Source organism: Pseudophryne corroboree, chromosome 11 (genome assembly GCF_028390025.1).
Source record: "Pseudophryne corroboree isolate aPseCor3 chromosome 11, aPseCor3.hap2, whole genome shotgun sequence".
Taxonomy (NCBI): Eukaryota; Metazoa; Chordata; class Amphibia; order Anura; family Myobatrachidae; genus Pseudophryne; species Pseudophryne corroboree.
This window is the reverse complement of record NC_086454.1, coordinates 210772865-210800159: the sequence shown is the minus strand read 5'-3', so window position 1 is coordinate 210800159 and position 27295 is coordinate 210772865. Positions and strand designations below refer to the sequence as shown.

Genomic DNA, 27295 nt, shown 5'->3' with positions numbered 1-27295 from the left:
GGAGGCCAGGAGTGGCGGATAGTGCTCTCATCCTAACATATGGCCCCTTTATGACCGCCTGGAGGTCTTTGCATGCTTATAATTATGAATAAGTATAGTGTCTGGATGTCAGTAATAAAGATTGTGTTTTGTCACGTAACCACTTCTGATGTAATGTGTATTGTATGCTATATAAACTGTAACCACCTGTAACCAAGTTGTCTGTCTGAGCCTTCGTGCTCTTATACACCCACCTGGGCACGAGGTATGAATAAACCACCACTTTTCATCTGATCCTGGCATATCTCATTTTCATTGCTACCACATTTGATGTTTGATGCCCGGTTGGCTATTGCACTGCCTGCATGGGACAACACAGCTACTGGACCTTCTAGCGCATAAACTAAACAATGCTGTAAGGTGAGAAACTTTTTCTACCTTTACTTTCTGTGGCACAATGGTATGGTGGACCTGTCCTGTGTATCCAGTGCTTGCTCCAAAAAGAACCTCATTTCGAGGTAAGGAACAGATGAAAAGCATATCTTTCGTTTCTATATAATACTTCTTTTTCCTAGGCCTAATATCTAATACCATTCTTTCCAGAAATCACTGCTATTTTTGATTATTGCAGTACTCAAATTTGTGCGTATATAGTGGATCATTCCGAGTTGTTCGCTCGCTCGCTGCTTTTAGCAGCATTGCACACGCTAGGCCGCTGCCCTCTGGGAGTGTATCTTAGCTTAGCAGAATTGCGAACAAAAAATTAACAAAACTGCTACTAAATAATTCTTAGCAGTTTCTGAGTAGCTCCGGACCTACTCACAGATTGCGATCAGCTCAGTCCATTTAGTTCCTGGTTTGATGTCACAAACACGCCCTGCGTTTGGCCAGCCACTCCCCCGTTTCTCCAGACACTCCCGCGTCCAGACACTCCCGCATTTTTCCCTGACACACCTGCATTTTTTGCAAATGCCGGGAAAACGCTGAGTTGCCGCCCAGAAACGCCCCTTTCCTGTCAATCATTTACCAAACAGCAGCGCGACTGAAAAGCAACTCAGAAGCCACAGCAAAACTGCTAAGTTTTGTGTTAAATAACTAAGCATATGCGCCCTGCGTGCCTTGCGCATGTGCAATTTGCAACAAATCACAGCATAACAAAAATCAGCAACGAGCGAACAACTCGGAATGACCTTCATTGTTTTACCCTTATTTATGGTACTTTACAGGATTTCAGGTTTTTACCTTATGCTTTTTACCATAATTTGATGACAAATGGTACAAGTTGCATAAGACCTGCTGTTGCATAAAGTATTAAGTGATAAAGGTTAAACTTTAAGAGAAAACTAAACTACACGGGTTGAACTGATGCACAAGCTGCTATATGGATTCTGTGTTGCAATATATGTATTTAAGGGATGAATGAACTGAATGGTGTTTACAAGTGTAAACTAAACTTTGCTCTCATACGAGGGGCAGAGAGTACAGCTGCCTTCTCAGGACAAGCATTTATAGAGCCTGGGAAGAATAGATCTGTGTGAGCTTTCTTACCCTGATGTATGGTGAAGGCTTGAAGAGAAACTGACTTGAGGCCGTTCTCATAGCAGGTATTGTAAGGGCTTGATAGGAAATGGATCTAAATGAGTTTTCTCGTCAAGGAATTATAAAAGACTGGGGAGAAAGGGGTCTTATACTCAGTCAGATGTGATGCTTGTGGGTATACGTAACTAGATTGAAATAATTGATTTATCTCCATTTTCTTGTGATAGCCGGTTTTTGAGGTGATTTTGTGCACAAGAGGAGGGAAAATGGGGCAAAAACAGTCCACAAAGATGGAGGTCCCTCTGGGTATGCAGACTAATGTTATGTGTTGTAAACATGGTATGATTGCGGTGAAATATTTGAAGAAATGGAATAAGAAAACAGTATTCACTAACCCTTTCTCTTATAGGTACCTTTGACAGAACGGTTTTAAATAATTTAGGAAATAAGTTGAAAAGTTGTAATAAATGGAAATCCTATTGTTTGTGGGTGGCTGAAGCACTGATATTGTCAATTTCAATAGAAAACCCACCACCTTATACGGCAAGAACTATGGCTTTGAAATCAGAGCCAGATGAGGAGACTGGAGAGAGGGAGGAGGCATTGTACCCTTACTTGCATCAGATTATGCAGAACCCACAGATTTAGGGGGCACAGGCAGCAGACACTTCTCAAGTCGCTGCCACTGATCCTTCCTTTGCGAGTATAGCAGAGGATGCATGGTCAGCAGACAACCCCCAGGTTGCTGCTACCTTTTCTTCCCTCTTTGATAATGCTACACTACCAGAATCCTCAGTTCATGTTCAGTCACCAGATACATCTGGTACACGGACACTGGACTACATTGTAACACCTTTGGGCAGAGGTAGAGGTCAACACATGATACCACAGACCTCGCCCCTTGCAAATTCCACTGTGTCACAGCCATCCCTATACCTGGTCAGGCTTATTACAGCCCCTGCGGCTGGAGGTGAAGGGCCGGCTGTCACATACTCAATGCATGTCCCCTGGATGGCGTCAGACCTTAGAGCCCTAGCAGAAAATATGCCGGACCCAAGGAAGGATCCCAAAGCTGCTTGGGATCATTTTACTCTAATGGGCCCTACTCACTTGGCGATGTGCCGCCGAGGTGCCCGACGGCCGATACGGCCGACGAGCAACCCGGCGGCGGGGGGGCAGTGACGGGGGGAGTGAAGTTTCTTCACTCCCCCCGTCACCCGGCTGCATTGAAGTGCAGGCAAATATGGACGAGATCGTCCATATTGGCCTGCATGCACAGCCGACGGGAGACCAGCGATGAACGAGCGCGGGGACGCGCATCGTTCATCGCTTAAGTCTCCACACTGAAAGATATGAACGAGTTCTCGTTCATTTATGAACGAGATCGTTCATATCTTTCAGAATATCGCCAAGTGTGTAGGGCCTATAAGAATATTCACCAACCCACATACAGAGATGTCTTACAATTATTACCAGCCTTGTTCAAACCCACTGATTACACATCCCTGATCCAACAGTTAAAATGGGATGCTACTGCCAATGAGCTTAATAGCGATCAGCTGGCTACAAAATGGTTAGAATTAGAAACAGCATTTAACAAAACATTCCCTGCCATGATAGATTGGAAAAAGATTATGGGAACTGCCCAGGACCCAAAAGAATCACTCACAAATTACACTGCCAGATTCTTTAAAACTGTTAAGTGTCACAGAGGCATTCCTGACATACAAGGAAAACCAGATTTGGCTCCCTTGTTAATAACATCTTATGTAGAGGGACTGAAAAGTCCCATACAGTCTCCTGACTGGAAAACTAAAACCCTTGCTAATATTATTGAATAGTGCAGACATCATGAAAATAATTTAGTTGAGAAGGATGCAAACAGTCAGCAAGAGTTAATGAATTTAAAGATCAAAGCAGCTGAGCAGTCAGCTCAGCAAGCTCACAAGACATTCTCCAGTAGGAAGGGGTCAGCTCCACAGAGAACTGCAATATGTTACAACTGCCATGAAATGGGACACTTGTCCTATGATTGCAAGAAACCAACCATGTAAGGGAAAATAAAATCCTCTGACGATCGCAGGGACTTTATACAGTGTCCAGGGAATAGAGACTGACATAAGGCCAACGCTGCGGTGTACTTAGTATTAGTTACAGACAATCATTATGCCATGATAAATGTAATCATAATTAATAAGCAGCTACCTTGCTTAATAGACCCCGGAGCCTCAGTTTCAGTAATAGCAGGTAGCCAAGATTTTCCTTCCTCTGACAAAACGGTCACTGCAGTAGGAAAATCTAACAGCCTAGTTGAAATTATGCTTTCAGAGCGCACTCTTTTGTTGTCCACTAGTGCCCCTGTCAGTTTGCTTGATCGTGATCTGCTCACAAAACTCAGGTGTTCCATCAGTTGCTCACATGATGGAGTTTACCTGCATGTGCCAGAACATGCTGACACCATGCAGGATGCCTTGTGAAAGCATGAAAACAGGCTTATGCCGGTCCTGCAGACGCTACCAAGCTGGCTGTCATAAATCCCTGAGCAATTGTGGACTAAAGATATCTCAGCTGTAGGGCTCATAAAAATCGGTAAAACCAGTGTATATCAAACTTAAGCCTCATAAACAATGTCCGAGACTGCCCTAGTACCCCCTTAGCCAGAAGCAGAACAAGGCATTTTCCCAGTGCTCCAAAGGCTTTTGGAACAAGAGGTGATTGTTAGAAGTTGAGTCCAGCAAATACTCTGATCCTACCAATCAGAAAAAGGGGAGGGGGGCAGGAAGGGGAACAAGGGGGAGGACAGACCACATCATGGAGATTTGTGCAGGACCTGAGTGCTGTAAACGCTAAAGTTCTCCCCCTATTCCCCGTGGTCCCATATCCAGCTACCATTCTTATGCAAGTCCCTCCAAATAGTTCACATTTCTGCTGCGGGGTACACTGGGCTCCACAAGGATGGACAATGGGGTGTAGAGTAGGATCTTGATCCGAGGCACCAACAGGCTCAAAGCTTTGACTGTTCCCAAAATGCACAGCGCCGCCTCCTCTATAACCCCGCCTCCCTGCAAAGGAGCTCAGTTTTGTAGTTGGTGCTGCAGTAAGCAGGCACTTAACAGAGGGGCTGCTCCAGGCAGCCCTAAGAAGAGCTTTTTTCTGAAGAAAAAGTGAAGACTTCAAGGGCAGCAGCGGTGGTAAAAGTCAGGAGACATTCACTGCTGCAGCTCCAACTCTCCCCAGCGGCGCGGCACACTCCCGAGCCCTGGTTGCCGGGTACCTATAGCGGAGGCTCCGGTTTTCTTCATGTTAGACACACATGGCTGGGGCTCTCCAGGATCGTGTGGCCGCACTTCGGGAGGTGGTGAGTGAATCCCGCTTGCGGGACCCTGTCTTTATCGCGATCCGGTGTGGTCAGTGGGAGGTGGGCCGCGCGTGCTGGCAGTGGACACTGTGGCAGTACAGGCGATCCCACTAGATCACCAGGGCATGGGCACAGGTCAGGTTTTCTCTCAAAACCAATTTACTAAGAGCCCGCAGTGCCTGGTGGTTTTGCCAGCAGGAGGATAAGGCTTAGACCTGAAGCCCCTCCCCCAGCCCCAGGACGCCATTTCCCGCAAATGTTCCCGCCCTGGAGCTGCATATCTGTCTCTCCCTCACTCTCTGTCAGTGTCTGGGTGCCATTATTCCTCAGCTTCACTGTTCCTGGGACTGCTTGGGCAAATCCTCCTGTGTAAAGCCGCCTGGTTGTCAGTGCTGTGCCTTTACATGACACTTAAGTATTCTAGAAAAAGAAAAAGAACATATATTTAAAAAACTCAATATGCATGCATATTCATTATAAGCTCATTCTAAAACTAGAACATTACTTCTCTATTTAAGCATCCAGTATTCAGACCTGTTGTTTAGAACCGTTGTTTGTTCCACTGATATAATGTGAATAAACCGTAACTTATATTCCCACGGCAATGAGTGGTGTTTGTCCAAATATATTGGAACTCAGTCCTCTACATATAAACACAGTTCCTGTTTATATACTAGGCATAGTCCATAGACTGTCAATTTAATGACTGGTGTAAGCCGCTTACCGCCGTAGCCGTGAGCATAGACGTGCTGGGGAGGTCCTCGATGTGCACAGCGGCAGTGTTTACTCTCCCTTTCCCCGTCCGTCCTCTGTGGTGGTGGCAGTATTAGATGGTCTCTATCCCTCTACTAGCACTATGATTAACTAATTAGCACCTGGATCAGTGTTGTTTTTTCTACTTAAGTATTCTACCTGCCTTTTCAGTCAGTGCTAGTTACGAAAGAGTGCATTTTGTCAGGATTTTCTAGTACAATTACCCTGTGATATACATCCAGTTCTTACTGTGTAGTGTTATATCTATTGCCTATATAGCTATATATATATATAGCTATATATATATATATATATATATATATATATAAGAGCTAGTCCAGTGCAGTATTATTGTTAGTAATAACCTCTGCATTGTACAAACTGAGACTATCTGTGTGTGCATTTGATAGCTGAGTGGTGTCCATTTAGTGTCTTTCACTCAACATACTATCCCTATATTCTATAACCTGAGGGGGCTTGATGCGTCAGGTTTTATATTGATATAGGTTTTTCACAAAGATATACTCTAATACGTATTTTTCTCTGTGATTTAGTCACCATATCTCTCCTGTATCCCTGCTTGTGCTGACTACACTGCGCAGGGTTTTGGGTATGAGGTATTGTGCTGCTACCAATTGTACTGTGTTACCTGCTACAGCAAGTAATATCGTGTCTGCTTCTGAGGGTAACGGTTCTGGGGCTGAACACACTGCCGGTGTTGCTGATGCCACAGATCACTATGAGGAGAATATAGCAGCTGTGGGCTCTGGTTCTGGGGGCTCCTTGCCTCCCAGTGGAACTGTGGCAACGGAGGCACATAATGACCCACCGTGGGCCGCTTTTTCCACGCTTCTGCATATGCTAGTTCATAAACAAACACCCCCTATGGGATCCCCGATGCCGGTACAACCGTAGGTGGTCCTTGCAGCTAACCCGCCGTGGGCGGACGATTTATCTGCTCAGTTGAAGAAGTTGAACCAGTCCCTGACTACTAAAAAGTCTGACCATCGCTAGCCTAAGTCCAAGGGGTCCTCTAAGCGAGCGCTTGTCTCCTCACAATCCACTGCTGTCACTGACACTTTGTCTGATGAAGATGGCACTTACACTTACCCTACAGGTTCTGACTCAGATATGGCTGATGGGGAGGGTGGTTCACATATTGATGTACCTAATCTTCTGGAGGTATTAAGTTAATTCTACAGATTATGGATGATCCCGTGCCATCCGTCCCTCCTAAGAAACCTGATAGGTTCAAGCGTCAGAAGGTGGTTAAACAAGTTTTACCTCACTCTGATCACCTAGTGGATATACGTCAGGAACCCTGGGAAAACCCGGGTACGAAGTTTGTGCCTCAAAAGAAGATGCTGGCTCGCTATCCCCTTGTGCCAGAGCTGTCTAAGAATTGGGAAACGTCTCCTCCAGTGGACTCACATGTGGCTAGGATGGTGGTTTCCTCAGCTTTGCCTGTCACTACCGTCATGTCTCTAAAAGAGCCTACGGATAAATGTGTGGAGGGTTGTCTAAAAGTGATTTACACCCTCATGGGTGCTGCACAAAGGCCCACTATTGCAGATACATGGGCTGCAGAGGCTATTGAAGCATGGGCCTTGGAGTTAGAAGCTGAAATCTCCTCTGACCATGCTAGACAATGCTTGTCATAATTTGTCATAGCTTCTCATTATATTAAAGAGGCGGCTTCTGATGCCGGTATCCTAGCAGCCAAGGCCTCTACAACGTCAGTCCTGGCTCGCCGGATATTGTGGCTGAGATACTGGTCTGTGGATCTGGACTCTAGAAAAACCCTGGAGGTACTCCCTTTCAAGGAGATATTCTGTTTGGGGAGGACTTAAATAAGATAGTGGCTGACTTGGCTACTGCCAAAACTGCCTGTCTGCCAAGTACCGCTCCTTCTGTGTCGAAGGCTAAAGGTACTACCTTTAATCCCTTTCATCCTTCAGGTAAAGCAAAAGGTCAGGCGTACAACAAGCAGGCCCGCACTTCCAAACCTGGTAAGCCAAAGTCAAAAAGAGCCTGGGCGGCCCGTCAGCCAGCTTCCAAGCCCGATAAGCCTGCCGCATGATGGGGCGGGCCTCCCCCTGGGGGATCCCAGGGTGGGGGGCTGGCTTCTAGAGTATACCCAAGAATGGTTGAAAACCACTTCAAATGCCTGGGTACGGGAAGTCGTCACTCGAGGTTACGCCATAGCCTTCAAAAACCGACCCCCTCATCGATTTTGCCAGACAGACGTCCCGTCGGACCAGACAAAGGCAAACACTCTACATTCGGTGGTACAGACCCTCCTTGATACAGGAGTCATAGTACAGGTGCTTCTTACACAGAGGGGCAGGGGGTATTGTTCTCCGCTGTTTCTAGTCCCGAAACCGAATGGATCCTCCCAGCCCATTCTCAACCTCAAGGCATTTAAAAGGTTTGTGAAGGTTTCCAAATTCTGTATGGAAACTTTCGCTCTATAGTTCTGGCCTTGGAGCCAGGGGACTACATGGTCTCCCTGGACATAGGAGGATGCTTACCTGCATATTCCTATAGCAGCGTCACATCAGCAATAACTGAGGTTTGCTATTGGCAACCTCCATTACCAGTTTTGGGCGTTATCTTTTGGTTTAACAACGGCTCCGCAGGTCTTCACCAAAGTAATGGCGGTGATGACGGTGGTACTCCGCCGTCAAGGGGTCAGGATACTGCCGTATCTGGACGACTTGTTAATCCTGGCAAATTCCCCAGAACTTCTCCTTCGTCATCTGGATATGATGGTCCGGTTTCTACAAGCCCACTGGTGGCTCATCAACTGGAAGAAATCCTTCCTGATTCCTGCTCAGAGCATGGTGCATCTGGGGGCGCTATTGGACACTCACAACCAGAGGTTGTTCTTGTGTCAAGAGAAGGTCCTGAAGCTTCAGGACAGGATTTGATGCTTCCTTTCTCGTCCGCAAGTGTCGAAACATTCGGCGATGCAGGTGCTGCGCCTTATGGTATCAGCATTTGTCATGGTGGGGTATGCTCAATTCCATTCTCGCCCCCTCCAGCGGCTGATTCTAGCCAAGAGGGATGGCCTTCCTCAGCGGATCAGGTCTCAAATGATCTCATTGAATCCGGAGGTCCATCTGTCGCTGCTCTGGTGGCTCCAGGACCAACAATTGTGCAGGGGCCGTCCCTTCTGTATATCCAACTGGGTCCTGTTGACGACAGATGCCAGTCTAAGAGGTTGGGGCGCGGTGCTGGAGCAACACTCCCTTCAGGGTCGGTGGACCAAGGAGGAATCTCTCCTCTCGATCAACATTCTGGAATTGCGGGTGGTCTTCAATACATTGAACCTGGCCCAGCATTTAATTCAGAACCATCCTGTTCAAGTGCAATCGGACAACGCCACCACAGTGGCTTACATAAATCATCAAGGTGGCACTCAAAGTCGTTTAGCAATGAAGGAAGTCTCACAGCTTCTACATTGGGCGGAACACTATCTACCGGCCATATCGGCAATCTTCATTACGGGTGTCCTGAATTGAGAAGCGGACTTTCTCAGACATCAGGACGTGCATGCCGGCGAGTGGGGCCTCCATCCAGAAGTGTTTCAACTCCTAGTGGAACAGTGGGGTCTTCCAGACGTAGATCTGATGGCGTCTCGACACAATCACAAGGTTCCGGTCTTCAGAGCAAGGACAAGGGATCCTCAAGCAGCATTCGTGGATGAGCTGGCGGTGCCATGGAGGTTTCGGCTGCCGTACGTGTTCCCTCCGGAATCACTCCTGCCCAGGGTAACTCGGAAGTTCAAGCAAGAAAGAGGAATTCTGCTTCTCATAGCTCCAGCGTGGCCCAGACGGCACTGGTTCTCAGACCTGCAGGGCCTATTGTCAGAGCGTCCAATTCTACTTCCACAACGCCCAGACCTCCTCGTTCAGGGCCCCTGTGTCTACCAGGACCTAGCCCGTCTCTATAGCCAAAACATTATGGCCAATGGTTGAGAGCGATTCCAAACTTAATTTGAAAAATTACAGATTGTTACCTAGTTATGCACGAAGCCGCAATTTAAAAGATATTTTGGTCAAAACAGATACCATACGGAAATCATCAAAACAGGCCACTTTTTTGAGTAGCAATCGGGTAGGTTGCTTTAAATGCACCTGCACAACGTGCCAATTCATGCTAACAGGGGACTCCTTCAATCACCCCCATTCAGGAAAAAAATACAAAATTTTATATTATTTTACTTGTAACTCTTCATTTGTTGTCTATCAAATTCTCTGCCCCTGTGGTCTTTGCTATATCAGCAAGACCGAGTCTAAATTTAAGGAGCGTATGGGTAACCATCGAGCTGCCATACGGGCAGCATTAGTGTCAGGTACTAGCGATCAGCCTGTCGCACGGCACTTCGCAGAGGCTAGACATCCTTTAACAAGTCTTAGATATAGGATGATCGACACGGTTCCACTGAATAGACGAGGTGGGAACCGATCGCTACAGTTATTAAGATGCGAAGCACGATGGATTCATCGTTTAAACGTCATCCACCCTAAAGGGCTGAACGACACTATTTCCTATGCAGCTCTACGTTAACATCTATTTTTAGATTTCAATATTATGACTGGCCCTATTGGAGCGAGTTTGATCTTCAGCCTTGTTAAAACAATACCATCTCTCTTATGGTTTAGTTAATTAAGAATATGTTATGTAATGATGTGTTGTTTAGTTAATTAAGAATATATATTATATATTTGTCTGCTGCTTGAAAATGCATTTTTTGCTGTTTCCTTTTTTATAATGATTTGTTTTTTTCTTACATTATAACTACCGTAGTGGCACTTTAATTCTTTCTGCATGGTGAATGGTTAAGATTTTACTCACAGGTGTACGGCCCGTTAGGGATGACGTCACCAATCAGTGCGACGGCGGGGAGGGTGTGCAATCCCGGCCCTGACGCCAGCATTTCACTTGTGGTGGACATGTATTTAAGGTATGTTGTATCTGTACTTTGTATCCTGAAGACAATATGTAAATATTGAAACGTTGATGCATAAAAAAATAAAAAAAAATGCATAAGCTTTTACGCCTCTGATGTCTTGTTATTTGGTATGAGTGCCGCACCTCTGCAAAATATATATATATATATATACACACACACACACACACACACACACACACACACACACACACACACACACACATAATTGGACCCCTCTCAGTATCAATGTGGAAAGAAGCCCATAGGCTTCTATAAGGTAACGCCAACAATAGCTGGCGTTACCCTCCGCACTGAGCCCACGGCTGGGCTTAGAACATATGGAAATGCGGTAAAAACCCAGGAAGCAGGGGTTTTACCACATTTTCCCATTAGTACATATCACCCGGAGAAATAGACAGTGGGAATTGAAGTGGGAAAAGGGAGAGAGACATGGAGGGGATGCAGTCGGAATACCGACACCGGGATCCCGACCGGCACAATCCCAACATATTCTCCCTCTGTGGGTGTCCACGACACCTATAGAGGGAGAATAAATGAGTGTGCCAAGCGTAGCGAGGCACCGTGCCCGCAGCGTGGTGAGCGCAGCGAGCCCACAAGGGGCTGCGTTGCGCCCGCCTCCATCAGGATTGTGCCGGTCAGGATCCCGGTGTCGGTATTCCGACCGCCGGGATTCTTTCCGGCAGTATCGCGTACTGATCCCACATGGAGAAGAAAAGATGTGTGAGGGAGAGCCAAGGATGTGGATGAGAGATTGTGAGAGGTGGGGGAGATTGAGCAAGACCAGGAGAGAGATGTATGGGGAATGTAGGGGAATAAAGAGAGGGTCTGAAGGGAGCAAAGTAAAAAAGCAAAACCTGTAAAAGCTAGTGGCCCTTCAAATGATGTGTCCAACCAAAATACAGTGGGTGCTGTATGTCCTCAATGTCACCCTCTACTGTGAACAATAAAATAACCCCCATTTTAGTGCGTTTTGATTATCAAATTAACAATGCCCCAGAGGATCACACTTACATTTCCAGAATGATTTATCCTGCATCTGTGGCTCAGGCTCCCTCAGCCACAGGTCCACAGCGTTATCTTCAGAGGAGGAGGAGCAGCTCGGGTCCCGCAGTCAGGAAGGTAGGGGCTGGGTGGCTGTGGCCATACAGGCTGCATAGCCCAATTAACAGGGTTCTCAGGCCCTCACCTCCGCTGCCGCTTACATATGCAGCCGTACAGGCACATCTCGGCTTCTGAGAGCAGTGCCCTAAGTGCAGCTGTGCCTGCTAATGAGTGGAGGGGGTGCCGCGGGCTGCGATCATCACATGTGTTTGAGCTTAGCTGGCAGCACCTTCAGAAGGCGTGGTGGATATGTCCTCACATAGTGTGTGCGGCAGAGACAGGCATAGCCAGGGCCTGGCCTGCCCTGTGTGATTGCAGGAGACAGCAGGGAAATTGTCCGTGACAGCATTAGTTAGGGTGGCGGGGGGCGTGGTCTAGTATGACACTAGCCTCCACTGCTTCAGGCTGCCTGTGTACAGTGCGCACTGCTGGATGTCCGGCATCCTGGACGTTTCTGCAGTTTTTTAGAGTCACGGTCAAATAGCCGGGAGGACAGGCAGGGTTTGCGGGGCAGCGGGAGGCTCAATGAAAAACCGGGAGCCTCCCGCTAAATGCGAGAGGGTAGGTAAGCCTGCACTTCTGCCTATAAGGGATGAGTCTTTACAGACTTAGAGGGAGGAGGGGGAAGGTGGGGGCACACAAGACATACACGATTGGCTTGCATTTGTGGCACAGAACTTTTCTCCATGTCCCGACCTCACTGATGAACCTATACATCATGCAGATTTAACATTGTTCATGGATGGAAGCTGCCTATGACAAGCGGATGGCAACCTTGGGTCTGCATATGCTGTATGCACACAGACTGATAGGTTGGAGACCAGACCCCTGCCAGCTCCTCAATAAGCTCTAAGTGCTGATCTTGTAGCTCTAACCAGAGCTTGTGAACTAGCAAAGGACACAATTGTAAATATTTACACTGACTCTCGATATGATCTTAGGGTCATCCAAGATTTTGGCAGCCAATGGAAAATGAGAAATTTCTTAACATCTAATGTTACACCTATTGCGCATGCAGAAAGGGTGCAAGAACTCTTATAGGCCCTACACACTGGCCGATTTTTGAAAGATATGAACGATCTCGTTCATAAATGAACGAGAACTCGTTCATATCTTTCAGTGTGGAGGCTCCAGCGATGAACGATGCACGGTCCCGCGCTCGTTCATCGCTGGTCCCCCGTCGGCTGTGCATGCAGGCCAATATGGACGATCTCGTCCATATTTGCCTGCAGTTCTATGGAACCGCGTGACGGGGGGAGTGAAGAAACTTCACTCCCCCCGTCACTGCCCCCCCACCGCCGGGTCGCTCGTCGGCCGTATCCGCCGCCGGGCAGCTCGGCGGCGGGTCGGCCAGTGTGTAGGGCCCCTTAGAAGCAATAATGAAGCCTGAACAAATTGCTGTAATAAAATGTCAAGCTCACACTGCCGGCAGAGATGAGGTGTCTAAAGGAAATGCCAGAGCAGACAAAATAGCAAGATATATAATACCACCGTGTCAAAAGAACGAGTATATGTAATGTCTAAAACATGTATATCTGATACACAAACACTGATTTCTATGCAACTAACTTCTGGTCCACAGGAAATCTCCACCTGGGAGCGGGAAGGATGCCTGCCAGATGCTGATGGTTTGTGGTGCAGCAAAGAAGGCAAGCCAGTGGCACCCAGATCACTTTTACCTGCATTGACTCAGGTCACTCATGGGGGTATATTTACTAAGGTCCCGATTTTGACCGAGATGGTGTTTTTTCTTCAAAGTGTCATCTCAGGAATTTACTAAACTCAAATCTCGGCAGTGATGAGGGCATTCGTATTTTTTTGGAAGTCCTAGGAAAAAAATACGAATGAATATACCATCGGTCAAACGCGGCTGTTTAGGTATGGAACACGGTCATTTACTAAACATTCGTATTTGAAATCTGTACCGTGAAAATGCATGTGCGGCCGTGAAAAAATACTAATCGTACAAAAAGCCTAAAAAAAGTAGACCTGCTTTTGAGAAGCGTGTTTACATGTGTTGCCAATTCAACATTAGTCACACCTGATTTTTTGGACCTTTAAAAGGGGCCCCAACACATTTTTCACCACTCTCAATCTGAAATGGCTGCTACTGTGTGTAGTACTGCTGTCTTGTTTGCTGGGGGATACCTGACACTGCTCCATGAGGCTACACTAAACCCAGGCCAGGAAAATCTACATGGTAAGTAGGTTGTACATGTTCCGCGTAGGCTGGCCATGGCTTGTTTTTGTAGTGTGTGTTTAAACGATAACACATTTGCTGATGACCATGTTATACAGATGCTCCGACTAAATTTAAAAAACATTTCCGTCTGTATGACCTTGTTAAACTGAACCTAGACCCTGAGACAGCACGCTCTCGCTCTGTCTCAGGCCTGCTCAAACTCCTGGCTGTGTTGCACTTTATGACTAATGGCAGCTTCCAGCCTGTGACTGGCAATGTAATTAGTATCTCACAGGCCACCTTTTCTAAATATTTAATTCAGGTGAGTTTAAACATACATACACATCTATGTCTAAGTGGTGCTTCTATAATGTAATAGAACACAGTATTGTATTGATTACAGGTCATGACACTCACCTTTAATTTTGGATTGTCCACTCAGGTTTTGGATGTCTTGGATGGCTACATACATGCCTCTATCTGCTTCCCTACCCAGGAGTCGCAGTGGCATGCAGTCAGGGTAGCTTTATCTGATCTTGCGGCCATGGCCAATGTTCTGGGTGCCAGAGATTAGCCACACGTTGAGCTGAGGACACCTAGGGGCAGGCAATATATTTCTAACAATACACATCTGGTCCTAGACACTAATGTACAGGTTGTTTCTGTAGCTAATTAAACAAGACATATATTCCGTGTGAGCAATTTATTTCCTACAACAATGGCATTTTTGCCACAATAACTGAACATAATATTATAATTTTCAAAAAATTATCTGCAGGCCACATTATTTTTTTCTTTGTTGTGTGCTGGGTGCTGAGGATTGTGCTGGCTCGTTGCTCCTGGTTCTACTGGAGCGTATAACTGGGGATTGAACTGGGGTCTGGTTTGGTGTAGTTGTCCCCGAGCTAGAGCTGACTTGGTGTGATGCCAAAACATTAAGGCTTTGGCTGAGTATATTGAGGCTGGCAGTGAGTTGCGTTTTAGCTGCAGTGTGGCTTGCTATTATTCGGGACATGTTTTCATTGATAATTTGGTTGTGTTGGATGACCTAAATTAGGGATTGCTGTTGGCGCTGTTGCTCATCCATGATGCGTACGAGATTTGCTTGCATTTGGCAGTTGTCTGCCCTCATCTGTTCCATTGTATTGGCTATTCTTCCCACTTGAACGATAAGTCTGCCAGAGTTTCGAGCCAGTCTAGGCAGATGATGGGGCAGACTTGCCAGGTATTGGCTTTGTTGGGTAAGGCACGCATAGTTCAGTTCCTGTTGTTTGGCCCGTCCGCTCCAAAACTTAGTGTCCATTTGTGTCTGGCCTGGTGTTGTGCTCAATTGGGGGCTGTGGGATGTTTGGGGTGGTTGGGGTATGGCCTGCGGCGTGGTTGTCTGGGTATCATCTATGGGTTGCAGGTGAAGAGTGTATGTATCCTGCTGGTCACTTTCCTGCTGGGCATCCTCGGCCATGATGGCTGGTTCTGTATGGGGTTGAAGACAGCCAGTATTTAGTAACTTTTTTGCATTGGTCTTACTCTAGCTTTACGTCAACATGCATTTCTTCTTAATATTCATGTTTTAATTGATCAATAGATTGTGGCATAAACTTGACTATGTTGTTCATCTGTTTGTATAAATACGTTGCTTCTATCCTTCACTACTTAGTTGATTTTTATTTTATAAATTGTTGAACTCTGAGCCACAATTAATGTGCAACCACGAAGAACTCGAACAAATACAAATTAATACTTTCACATATTGGGAATGTACCTTCCTTTGGAACAATACACACAATACAATAAATGTGTTTACCAATACACTCATACATTGTTCAAGCCAGTCAGTGGTCTGGCAAAAACGTAAACAAATATAGAGTCCTAAAATGTACACATTAACAATGGTAGAAAATGTATTACGGTGCACTATGTTTAGAAGTGGTGTTGTTTGCCATGCAAAACAATTGAATGAGACTTAACATTTATGTTTTTTTTTATGGCCAAAAAATCTGAGTAAAAAATGTGTTGATATGGCCAACATCACATCTGACAATTATCCATCTAAAAATACCTTCACACCATCTGATTGTTGTTGTTGATTATTGCAAGGGTGACTGGTCATTGTACTAACAGTGGGCCAGATGTCTAAACATGGAGAAGGCATAAGGAAGTTAAAAAGCAGTGATATGTGCAAGGTGATAAAGGCACAAGGCAAACAGATCCAATATGTACATTAACAGTTGTGTTTATTTTGTACTGCTGCCTTTATCACCTTGCACATATCAGTTTTTTACCAAATCCTTATGCCTTCTCCAGGTTAATAAATTGACAACAATGTTTGTTTAATTATTTACACGTAATTGTTATGTTTACTCACCAGACAACTGGGGAGATTGTGGATCCTCACATTGGGGGCTGGCCAATAGAAGTAGTGGTGGCACGGCCGACACTGCGGAGATGCGGCGTTGGGGTGGTGATGCTGGTGCTGGAGCCTCAAGATGGCGTCTCTTTGGGTGGCCTTGTTGCAACACTAACCGAGCCCTGTGATGGGCGTCTTAGTGTAGGTGGATTTGCCGAGGAAGAACCTGTGTAATGAGATAATCATTAACATTTTGTGTTTCTATGTGTTTGCAGAATATGTGTATACAGTTAAATCTTACCGGCATTGCCACCATCTACATCTCTTGGCAGTGTTGGCTGTGGCCTGGCTGTGCTGCTTCTCTGGCGTACTGTAGAAATATGAAGAATGTCCTTATGAACATACTATTTTGTTGTTATTTTTACCCAAATTCCTTATTGTGATGTTAACATATGTGGTTCCTGATGAAAATTAAACTAAACGATGCTTATGCTTTTCTGCCTGACGTCATTGGGTGCGTATTCTTAAAATTGTCAAAATCATTAAAAAAAAAAACACACAAAGGCGCATAATGCAAACATTTATACTACTTAAAAACCAAACGTAGTAGCTTGCCACAACCACAATATTGCACGCTAAGGTCACAATTTTACACAATAATAATAAAACACTAGTCAAAAATATCTTTGCAAAAATGGAAACATCACAACCAAATATGCATTCAAAAACACATCAAGCACACAAAGGACAACCCATAGCACCACACAATAATAAATAATTGAATGTATTTTCAAAAAACCTTTGATTCAAAAATTAAAATATAAAAGCATGAAAACACACCTACAAAAATTTACTTTTGACTTACAACATCAGAAAAAAAGCAAGACAACCAGTAAGATTTTTATAATAAATAACAATAAACAAAGTACACATCACCAACACATTAGAAGAATGAACAAACTGACAACCACAACTAGCTAGAAGACATTTCAGACAACTAAGGACAAAGCACTCTTGATTAAATTGTTTTTAAGTAAACATAAATAACTCACCATCCTGCCTTGGCCGATACGAATCCCGGACATGAGTGGCACCAACCACTTCTTGCGGAATGAGTGCACGCACAGGCTCCTCCCAATCTCGGTAAGATGCACGGAAGGGGTGTCCACCCCCGGTTTGGCGGGCCGATTTAGCCTCCTTGGCCATCTTCGCCTTGACACGGCGCTTAATGTCATAAAAACGCTTACAGCACGTGTCCTCGGGTCCGCCTCACCACACCCTCACTATTCACAGCCGCAATGACCTTCCCCCACAGAACACTCTTCCGGCGTGACGACACCTTTGCAGCATCATGGCCAAACAACTGCCGATGATGCCTCATCAGCTCCCGCACCAAAGCCATATTTTCAGCATAGTTAAATTTGACATTGCGGCCAGACTTTGTAGTGGTGCGTGGCTGCGGAGCCACAACACCATCACTATCACTGGAGGCCGCAGCAGCAGCCACCCCCTCCTCCTCACTAACCTCCTCCACCTCACTAACCTCCTCCCTCTCACTCACCTCCTCCCTCTCACTCACCTCCTCCCTCTCACTCACCTCCTCCACCTCCTCCCTCTCACTCACCTCCTTCCTCTCACTCACCTCCTCCCTCTCACTCACCTCCTCCACCTCACTCACCTCTGACTGGGACATAATCAGGACAAACAACAAATAACACTGAGAAAAAAAAAAACAGTTAACACACTCCTCCACTACCACTACACACCACACACCAAACACACACACACACACACACACACACACACACACACACACACACACACACACACTCATAAACAATGACAATAGACGTTAAATAAAAAACAATGACAAAAAAAGTAAACAAACTTTTAAATAACTACACAAGTATGACAAGACTACTTACACACACAGTACAGCGCTCAACAATCGAAAATAACCTCCTCAAATCCTCCACAAACACCAAACAACTCTCCAACTCCTAACACACCTTCCTCTCGCCTCTCCACTAGCTAAACCCACGAGGTGCTGAAGGTTTGGGGCGTTTTTATAGTAATGTGCACAGACACTCCTCCATCACGAAACAAACCAATCACGGACGAGTGACAAAAACGAAACTTAGTAAAAAAAATGCGGCCGGGAACGGACAAACACTGCCGTAACCAAAATGTGACGCAGTCGTAAAAAAAACCTCATAACACGGCCGCAAAACCACTAAATCGGCCGCATTATATCTTACAAAACTACGAATGACATCGACATCTGAAAATGCGAAAAATAAAAATACGACAGCTTAGTAAATTAGTCGTAATAAATTAAAAAAGTTGCACAATTACACATTCAATGACATTCGTGATGAATCTCCCTTCAAATCGGTAGAAGTACGATTTTTAGTAAATATACCCCATGGTCTGACCCATGCATCTAAAACTGTAATGACTTATTTAGTCAGGACCTACTGGTATGCCCTGGATTCTCTACATTGGCTTCTAAATTTTGCCAGGACCATCTAATTTGTCTCCAAAACAATCCAGGAAGAAAAGTGCCTACAATATCATCAAACCTTCCCACCACATTGGGACCATTTCAGGTGGCACAAATTGATTACATTCAACTACCAAAGGAAAGACAATTGCAGTATGTTTTAACTTGTACAAACCTGTGGGTGGGTGGATGCATGGCCTGTAGCTATGGCAACAGCTAGTATAACAGCCAAGAAGATAGTGCAGGAATTAGTCTGCCGGTATGGACTCCCCCAGGTTATCTCCTCTGACCAAGGTATGCATTTTACAAGAAGGGTATTTAAAGAAATGTGTGAAATGATGGGCATTAAGCAAAATCTCCATGTGCCCTACCGGCCCAAGTCAAGTGCAAAAATTGAGAGATTAAATCAGACTGTAAAGAAAAAATTGCAAAAAAAAGTGTACCAAGCGGACTGAACTCTTGTGGCCTGAGGCCTTACCACTTGTTTTGCATTCTATCCGAACCATGCCCACTGGACCATTACCCCTTTCCCCATATGAAATCCTATTTGGAAAGTTACCTAACTTTATGATGGTCCTAGCCCCAGACCTTTCTGCAGCCCAGGATGTTACTATTAAATATCTCATTAACATGAGTAGACAGATCAAGACAATTCATGATGCTGTTATTTCCCAAAAGCCGAGCAGTCCTGCAGCCTGCCATAATTTGATGTCTGGTGACTTTGTGATGATAAAAAAAAAATGTTTTACATTACAGTTCTTTGTCCAAATGGTGGGAGGGATCATTCCAGGTACTGTTGATGACCCCCAACTGCTGTGAAAGTCGGCGAGAAGTTCACCTGGATACACTCATCGCATTGCAAAAAGGTTCGCTCTGACCTGCCCCGAGGTGAACCAGAGGACATCCTGCAGACCACCTCACCTGTGTTGCTCACAGGACTGTGACCACCAGAAAGGAAATAAAGCCCCTGGTGAGTTGCCACCTTAGTTAGAAAGAAGCAAAGCTTCTCTACCCACTAAGAAAATGAAGATACTTTGGATCCTGTTGTCTGTCTTAACTCCTGTCTGCTGGAGACTCACATCACGGACTATGGGCATGAGATAAAAGGAAACAATGCTATACTTGCCATCCATAAGGCCATTGCTAGAGCTAACAATGAGACTGACTGTTGGGTGTGTACACATTTGCCAATGACAGCTGAGTCAGGGATACCCTTAGTAGCCATTCTAGTAACTTGGGAAGAAGCCATGAGATTTGACTGGGTATATTGGGAGGAGAATTTTTCTGGGACCAATCTTCGTGCCAGAATTAGTTCTCAAAGAAGAATAAATTCACCCCCCTTAGCGATAGCCAGAGTAGGACAGCCTGCCATTTGTGTGGTTCTTAATGATTTAGCTCAAGGAACATCAGACATTGGTGGAAAAGAGTCCTTACACATAGTCAACAGACAACAGATGGGGGACAACAAGTGTCCCGAGGAGTCCTGGTACTGAGTGGGAAGGATGGGGGAAGATCTACATTTACAGATATTTATGGTAATGTAAATAACTCCAAGTTTAGAATTTGGGAAAGAAGTGTGGACATTAATTAAGATAGGTAACAACACTCACTCTTTCCTCTCCGCACTACTCACCAATGTAAGAGTGACAAGTGATGCACTCCCTAGAGGTTTTTATTGGTTCTGTGGGGAAAAATGCTTACTCATGGTTAGCACTAGGGGGATCAGGCAAGTGAGTCCTTTCTAATGTAGCCCCCATGTTAAGAGTCACAACTGCGTAAAGTAGCTTTGCAGAACAGGATTGCCTTAGACCAGGTGTTGGCCTCAGATGGAGGGTCATGTGCCTTGATAGGACAGGAGTGTTTTACTTACTGTACATTGCAGATAATTCAGATATAGTGGAAGGACACATTAGAAGTGGAAAAGCTGCAGGAAGGAATAAGGAAGACAGGAGAAGGATGGGATCCATTCGGATTCCTAGGAAGAGGTATATCGGCTCTGATAGCCGGATTCTTACAGTATGTTATGATTGTTGGATTGAGAATATTGCTTTTTTTTAATCTGTGCTTGAAGTGTGTACCGATTTTCGTTAGTAAGGGGTGTCAGAGTAGCTCAAAGTCTGCAAGTGGTCCACTTCCCTCTGCTCTACAGCCCCCTGTCTATGTTCCAATGTCCAGAGGGGTAATCAGTCTAAATTTTCTGTCACTTGAGCCTGAAACACCTCCCGTGAGCACCATTTAGGCCTTCCGAGCGAATGGAATGAGTGACCCAATGGCCGTATATGAGAAGGTGGGCAGTAATGTGTGACAAAGGAATTTGTCAGAGGGAGGAATTTTCAGAAAGCTGGACCCCTTATGATGGGACCGAATGCTTATAGGGTTAAACTTACTGTATTGATGTAATCTGTTTGCAGAAAACATGTATTCTGAACAGTATATGAAGCGTTCTTCTCTCTCCATGCAGCTGTTTCTGTTAATGTACTTTCTAAAAGGGCCTATTTGCAGGGCATTAGGAGGCCAGGAGTGGTGGATAGTGCTCTCATCCTGATTTATGGCCCCTATATGACCGCCTGGAGGTCTTTGCATGCTTATAATTAAGAATAATTATAGTATCTGGATGTCAGTAATAAAGATGGATTGTGTTCTGTCACGTAACCACTTCTGCTGTAATGTGTATTGTATGCTATATAAACTGTAACCACCTGTAACCAAGTTGTCTCTCTGAGCCTGCGTTCTCTTAGACAGCCACCTGGGCCGAGGTGTGAATAAACCACATGTTTTTCATCTGATCCTGGCATATCTCATTTTATTGTTACCACACTTCCCATACTACTTTACTGCACTGCCTCCCCATAGTACATAACAGCATTATACTTACTCCCCACTCTGCACCACTAAACTACATCAATACACTGCCCCACACACTACATTACTACCTACATCACTACACTGCCCCAATACTACATCACTACACTACTACACTGCCCCCCATTCTACATTACGTACCTACCGTACATCACTACACTGCCCACCTCACTACCTACCCATACTACATCACTACACTGCCCCCCACACGTGCACACACACACACACACACACACACACACACACACACATTACATAACAGCACTAACACCCCACACTACATCACGGCACTAAACCTCTGTCCCGTTATTTAGAACAGACTCAGCCTTCATGGGCATTTAACTTTAAGGGGGATATCCTTCTTCGGGTCCCTGCATGGTGCATGCACAGAAGCTCAGCCTCTGGAGAATAAAAATTAGAGAAAGGCAGTCTCATAGAGAATAGGGAGTAAGGAGGGTAGGGCCTGTGAATGGGAATGGGTGGAACAGAAGAAAAGATGGAGGCAGCTGTGTATAGAAGCAGCAGGGGGCTGGGCCTTGTCCTACAGGTGCACGGGGCTATATGGATGCCTCTGCTTCCTTACAGTGCAGCAGCAGGGCAGCCCATGACTGGGTGAGGGACCAGCTACAGCATCCGAGCATATCGTACTCTATACACCAGTAAAAAAGAACAGGGCGGGTGCGACTCAGCGTGGGGGTAGGGGGGGAAGGGGGGGTTTTGATGCCAGAGGGGGCGGGGCTTGGGATGCTGCTGGCTGCAGTAGAATAAAAAAAAAATCTAGCTACAGCTGCACAGAGATCTTCAGAAGCTGTGGGCCTATTTTGGAGACTGGAGTTGCATCTCCATCAGCCCCCATGGCCGTTCATGCAGTAATAAAGAAAATTTGCTCCCACTGTAATAAATCTTGGCCCCTGCAGTAATAAAATAAATGCATTCACCCGTGCAGTAAAAAAACAAAACCATAGTAATCGTAATTCCACACTCATAGTAATGTCACACGCTGTCCCCCATAGTAATTCCAAATACTGTCCATCCCCCCCCTGTAATTTCACCGCACACTGTCCCCTATAGGGATTCCACAAATTTCACTCAACCACAGTATTTCCACACACACTGTTCCGCATAGTAATTCCACACATTGCCTGCCCCCCTCCGCACAATAACTCCATACATTGGCCCCACACTCTATCAAATAAATAAAAATACACTGGCCCCAACCTATAAATCAGTAAAATCTCAGCAGATTTTCCCTCTCAGAGGCAGGAGCACTGAGAATGTAGCAAACATCAGCATGAAACAAGGAGCAGCGCTGGGCAGGCAGGATGTTAACATGGCCTGCGTGACCTATGAGTCATGATGCATCATTATAGGTCACTGGCCAGGCCGCAGATAAGAACAAGGCTGCCTCAGCCTGATAGTGATGATCGTGGCAGCAGGCATCTCTAGTGTGCCACTTGACACAATATTAGGAGCTCTGTCTCATTGTGTGAGATGGTGTTATGACATAATGGGGCAGATGTATTAAACCAGTGATATGTGCAAGGTGATAAATGCACCAGGCAATCAGCTACTAGGTGTTAATTTACATATTTGACCTGATTGGCTGGTTCGTTTATCACCTTGCACATATCACTGGTTGATCACTTCCTTATGCTTTCTCCAGGTAAATACATCTGCCGCAATGAGTCATATATCAGCAGGTATCATAACAAGAAGTGTTTGGAATCACTGACATACATAGAGGCTGTCGAAGTCAGAAAATATTACAGTACACACATCACGTACAAACTCCACACAGATGGCCTCCGTGCATGTACTTGTTCTGCCGTGCGTGCGCATATTCGCAAGTTGCGTATAACCGCTCACGTGGTCCTGCGTATTAGCGCATGGTATGAGTAATTACGGTAGCATTTGTATTCGCATGGAAAAGCCACAAAGACATATCTCATATTTAATCCACATAGCGCACAATGGGGGTAATTCCAAGTTGATCGCAGCAGGATTTTTGTTAGCAATTGGGCAAAACCATGTGCACTGCAGGGGAGGCAGATATAACATGTGCAGAGAGAGTTAGATTTGGGTGTGGTGTGTTCAATCTGCAATCTAATTTGCAGTGTAAAAATAAAGCAGCCAGTATTTACCCTGCACAGAAATAAAATAACCTACCCAAATCTAACTCTTTCTGCATATCTTATATCTGCCTCCCCTGCAGTGCACATGGTTTTGCCCAATTGCTATCAAAAATCCTGCTGCGATCAACTTGGAATTACCCCCAATGTACACATAGCCCACATGCACCACACCCACAAGTTATACTTGTTTAAAAGGTACAACAAAGGGATTCACCTTTACAGGATATGAGGGGACAGCATTAGGTTATGAGGTGGTGTTTGGTATCCAACTGTAGGGTATTTTAAGGGCAACATTCCGGTAGCAGTTTGCAGAAGATAGCACGCTCCTGCGCATAATTATGCGCAGGAACAGGATATTAATATTATACTGTGTTTACTGTACTCTGATATTCAGCGGGAACCCAGTGGAGACCAACTGCAAGCACACCTGGACCAGACATCGCCCACCTATTCAAACCAACCTATTACCCCTCCTGTACTGTAAATGGACAGCCCTTTGTCCTATAGATGAAGAGGTTACAGTTTCTATTGTATTGTGTTTTGACCAACTGTATAAAAGCCAAGCTGCCTAGCCGGTCATTCATCTTTCTCTGAAGGTCATCTTTCTAGATTGACTGAGCACTGGACCATGTGTCGTTGGCGAAACCAAACGTATGTACCATTGATTGTAGACTATTTTTTGTTATTGTGATTGCATATCTGTTGAAACCCCCTTTCAGCAATTATATGTTGGTGGGTTGGATCCCAACATCTTAAATACAATTGGTGTCGTGTCTCCTTCCTGCTAAGGTTTAAAGTGTATTTCAGACACACGTGCAGCTGCATTGTGCTCTCAGTGTGCCATGTGTGTGTGTGTATGCACTGTGTGTACCTTGTACATCCGTCACGGCGTGTGTACGCAAAGTGCGTACACGGTACGGACCTTTGTACGCTAACTGTGTAAAAAAGTATGTAGGTTAAGGATTACATACAGCGGCAGCGGCTCAAATTTAAGTGTATTGAGTGTATTAAGGTATTGCTTTTAGTCCTGTAAGTAAATCAGCATTTACAATTGGGGGCTCGATACGGTTTTTCACACGCTCGTAGGCTAGCAGATCATAACAGACTTTAATCTATCAGCAAAGGGTGAAGATACATCTTTAAGTAAAACCTTTTCCTGGTTGCTTGGACGTTTTGAAACCCTATTTGTGTGCTGTTAGATTGCGTCTGCTCTGTCTGGTCTGCAGAGGTGCTGATAGAATCTGGAGGAAACAGGAAAAAATAAGAATTTACTCACCGGTAATTCTATTTCTCGTAGTCCGTAGTGGATGCTGGGAACTCCGTAAGGACCATGGGGAATAGCGGGCTCCGAAGGAGGCTGGGCACTCTAGAAAGATTTATGACTACCTGGTGTGCACTGGCTCCTCCCACTATGACCCTCCTCCAAGCCTCAGTTAGGACACTGTGCCCGGACGAGCAGACATAATAAGGAAGGATTTACAATCCCGGGTAAGACTCTTACCAGCCACACCAATCACACCGTACAACTCGTGATACTATATCCAGTTTGACAGTATGAAAACAACTGAGCCTCTCAACAGATGGCTCAACAATAACCCTTTAGTTAACAATAACTATTTAGAAGTATTGCAGACAATCCGCACTTGGGATGGGCGCCCAGCATCCACTACGGACTACGAGAAATAGAATTACCGGTGAGTAAATTCTTATTTTCTCTAACGTCCTAGTGGATGCTGGGAACTCCGTAAGGACCATGGGGATTATACCAAAGCTCCCAAACGGGCGGGAGAGTGCGGATGACTCTGTAGCACCGAATGAGAGAACTCCAGGTCCTCCTCAGCCAGGGTATCAAATTTGTAGAATTTTGCAAACGTGTTTGCCCCTGACCAAGTAGCTGCTCGGCAAAGTTGTAAAGCCGAGACCCCTCGGGCAGCCGCCCAAGATGAGCCCACCATCCTTGTGGAATGGGCATTTACAGATTTTGGCTGTGGTATGCCTGCCACAGAATGTGCAAGCTGAATTGTACTACAAATCCAGCGAGCAATAGACTGCTTAGAAGCAGGAGCACCCAGCTTGTTGGGTGCATACAGGATAAACAGCGAGTCAGAGTTTCTGACTCCAGCCGTCCTGGAAACATATATTTTCAGGGCCCTGACAACGTCTAGCAACTTGGAGTCCTCCAATTCACTAGTAGCCGCCGGCACCACAATAGGCTGGTTCAGGTGAAACGCTGACACCACCTTAGGAAGAAATTGGGGACGAGTCCTCAATTCTGCCCTATCCATATGGAAAATCAGATAAGGGCTTTTACATGATAAAGCCGCCAATTCTGACACTCGCCTGGCTGAAGCCAAGGCCAATAACATGACCACTTTCCACGTGAGATATTTTAGATCCACGGTTTTTAGTGGCTCAAACCAATGTGATTTTAAGAAAACTCAACACCACGTTGAGATCCCAAGGTGCCACAGGGGGCACAAACGGGGGCTGAATATGCAGCACTCCTTTCACAATGTCTGAACTTCAGGTACTTAAGCTAATTCTTTTTGAAAGAAAATCGACAGAGCCGAGATCTGTACTTTAATGGAGCCTAGACTTAGGCCCATATTCACTCCTGCTTGCAGGAAATGTAGAAATCGACCTAGTGGAAATTCCTCTGTTGGGGCCTTTTTGGCCTCGCTCCATGCAACATATTTCCGCCACATGCGGTGATAATGCTTTGCCGTAACATCTTTCCTGGCTTTAATAAGCGCAGGAATGACTTCTTCCGGAATACCCTTTTCCTTCAGGATCCGGCGCTCAATCGCCATGCCGTCAAACGCAGCCGCGGTAAGTCTTGGAACAGACAGGGCCCCTGCTGAAGCAGGTCCTGTCTGAGCGGCAGAGGCCATGGGTCCTCTGATATCATTTCCTGAAGTTCCGGGTACCAAGCCCTTCTTGGCCAATCCGGACCCACGAGTATCGTTCTTACTCCTCGCCATCTTATTATTCTCAGTACCTTTGGTATGAGAGGCAGAGTAGGGAACACATAAACTGACTGGTACACCCACGGTGTCAGTAGAGCGTCCACAGCTATCGCCTGAGGGTCCCTTGACCTGGCGCAATATCTCTTTAGCTTTTTGTTGAGGCGGGACGCCATCTTGTCCACCTGTGGCCTTTCCCAACGGTTTACCAACAGCAGGAAGACTTCTGGATGAAGTCCCCACTCTCCCGGGTGTAGGTCGTGTCTGCTGAGGAAGTCTGCTTCCCAGTTGTCCACTCCCGGAATGAACACTGCTGACAGTGCTAGTACGTGATTTTCCGCCCATCAGAGAATCCTTGTGGCTTCTGCCATTGCCATCCTGCTTCTTGTGCCGCCCTGTCGGGTCACATGGGCGACTGCCGTGATGTTGTCTGACTGTATCAGTACCGGCTGGTTTTGAAGCAGGGGTCTTGCCTGACTTAGGGCATTGTAAATGGCCCTCAGTTCCAGAATTTATATGTAGGGAAGTCTCCTGACTTGACCATAGGCCCTGGAAGTTTCTTCCCTGTGTGACTGCTCCCCAGCCTTGAAGGCTGGCA

The 27295-nt window shown here is 45.7% G+C and overlaps 1 protein-coding gene across 3 annotated transcripts in view; it reads right to left on the bottom strand.

Annotated features, from left to right (window-relative positions):
• LOC134969342 (capping protein, Arp2/3 and myosin-I linker protein 2-like) overlaps nucleotides 1–27295 on the bottom strand; it is a 549992-nt gene that overhangs the window by 147732 nt on the left and 374965 nt on the right. The window contains exons 4-6 of one of the 3 annotated variants that reach the window (XR_010189452.1): nucleotides 16539–16607; nucleotides 16256–16463; nucleotides 14579–15363 (exon numbers count right to left, since the gene is read on the bottom strand). The exons of the other annotated variants lie outside the window; for them this stretch is intronic. The gene's annotated coding sequence lies outside the window, so the exon portion shown is untranslated. Of the gene's footprint in view, nucleotides 1–14578; nucleotides 15364–16255; nucleotides 16464–16538; nucleotides 16608–27295 lie in introns of those variants that run through there. 3 annotated transcript variants of the gene reach the window in all.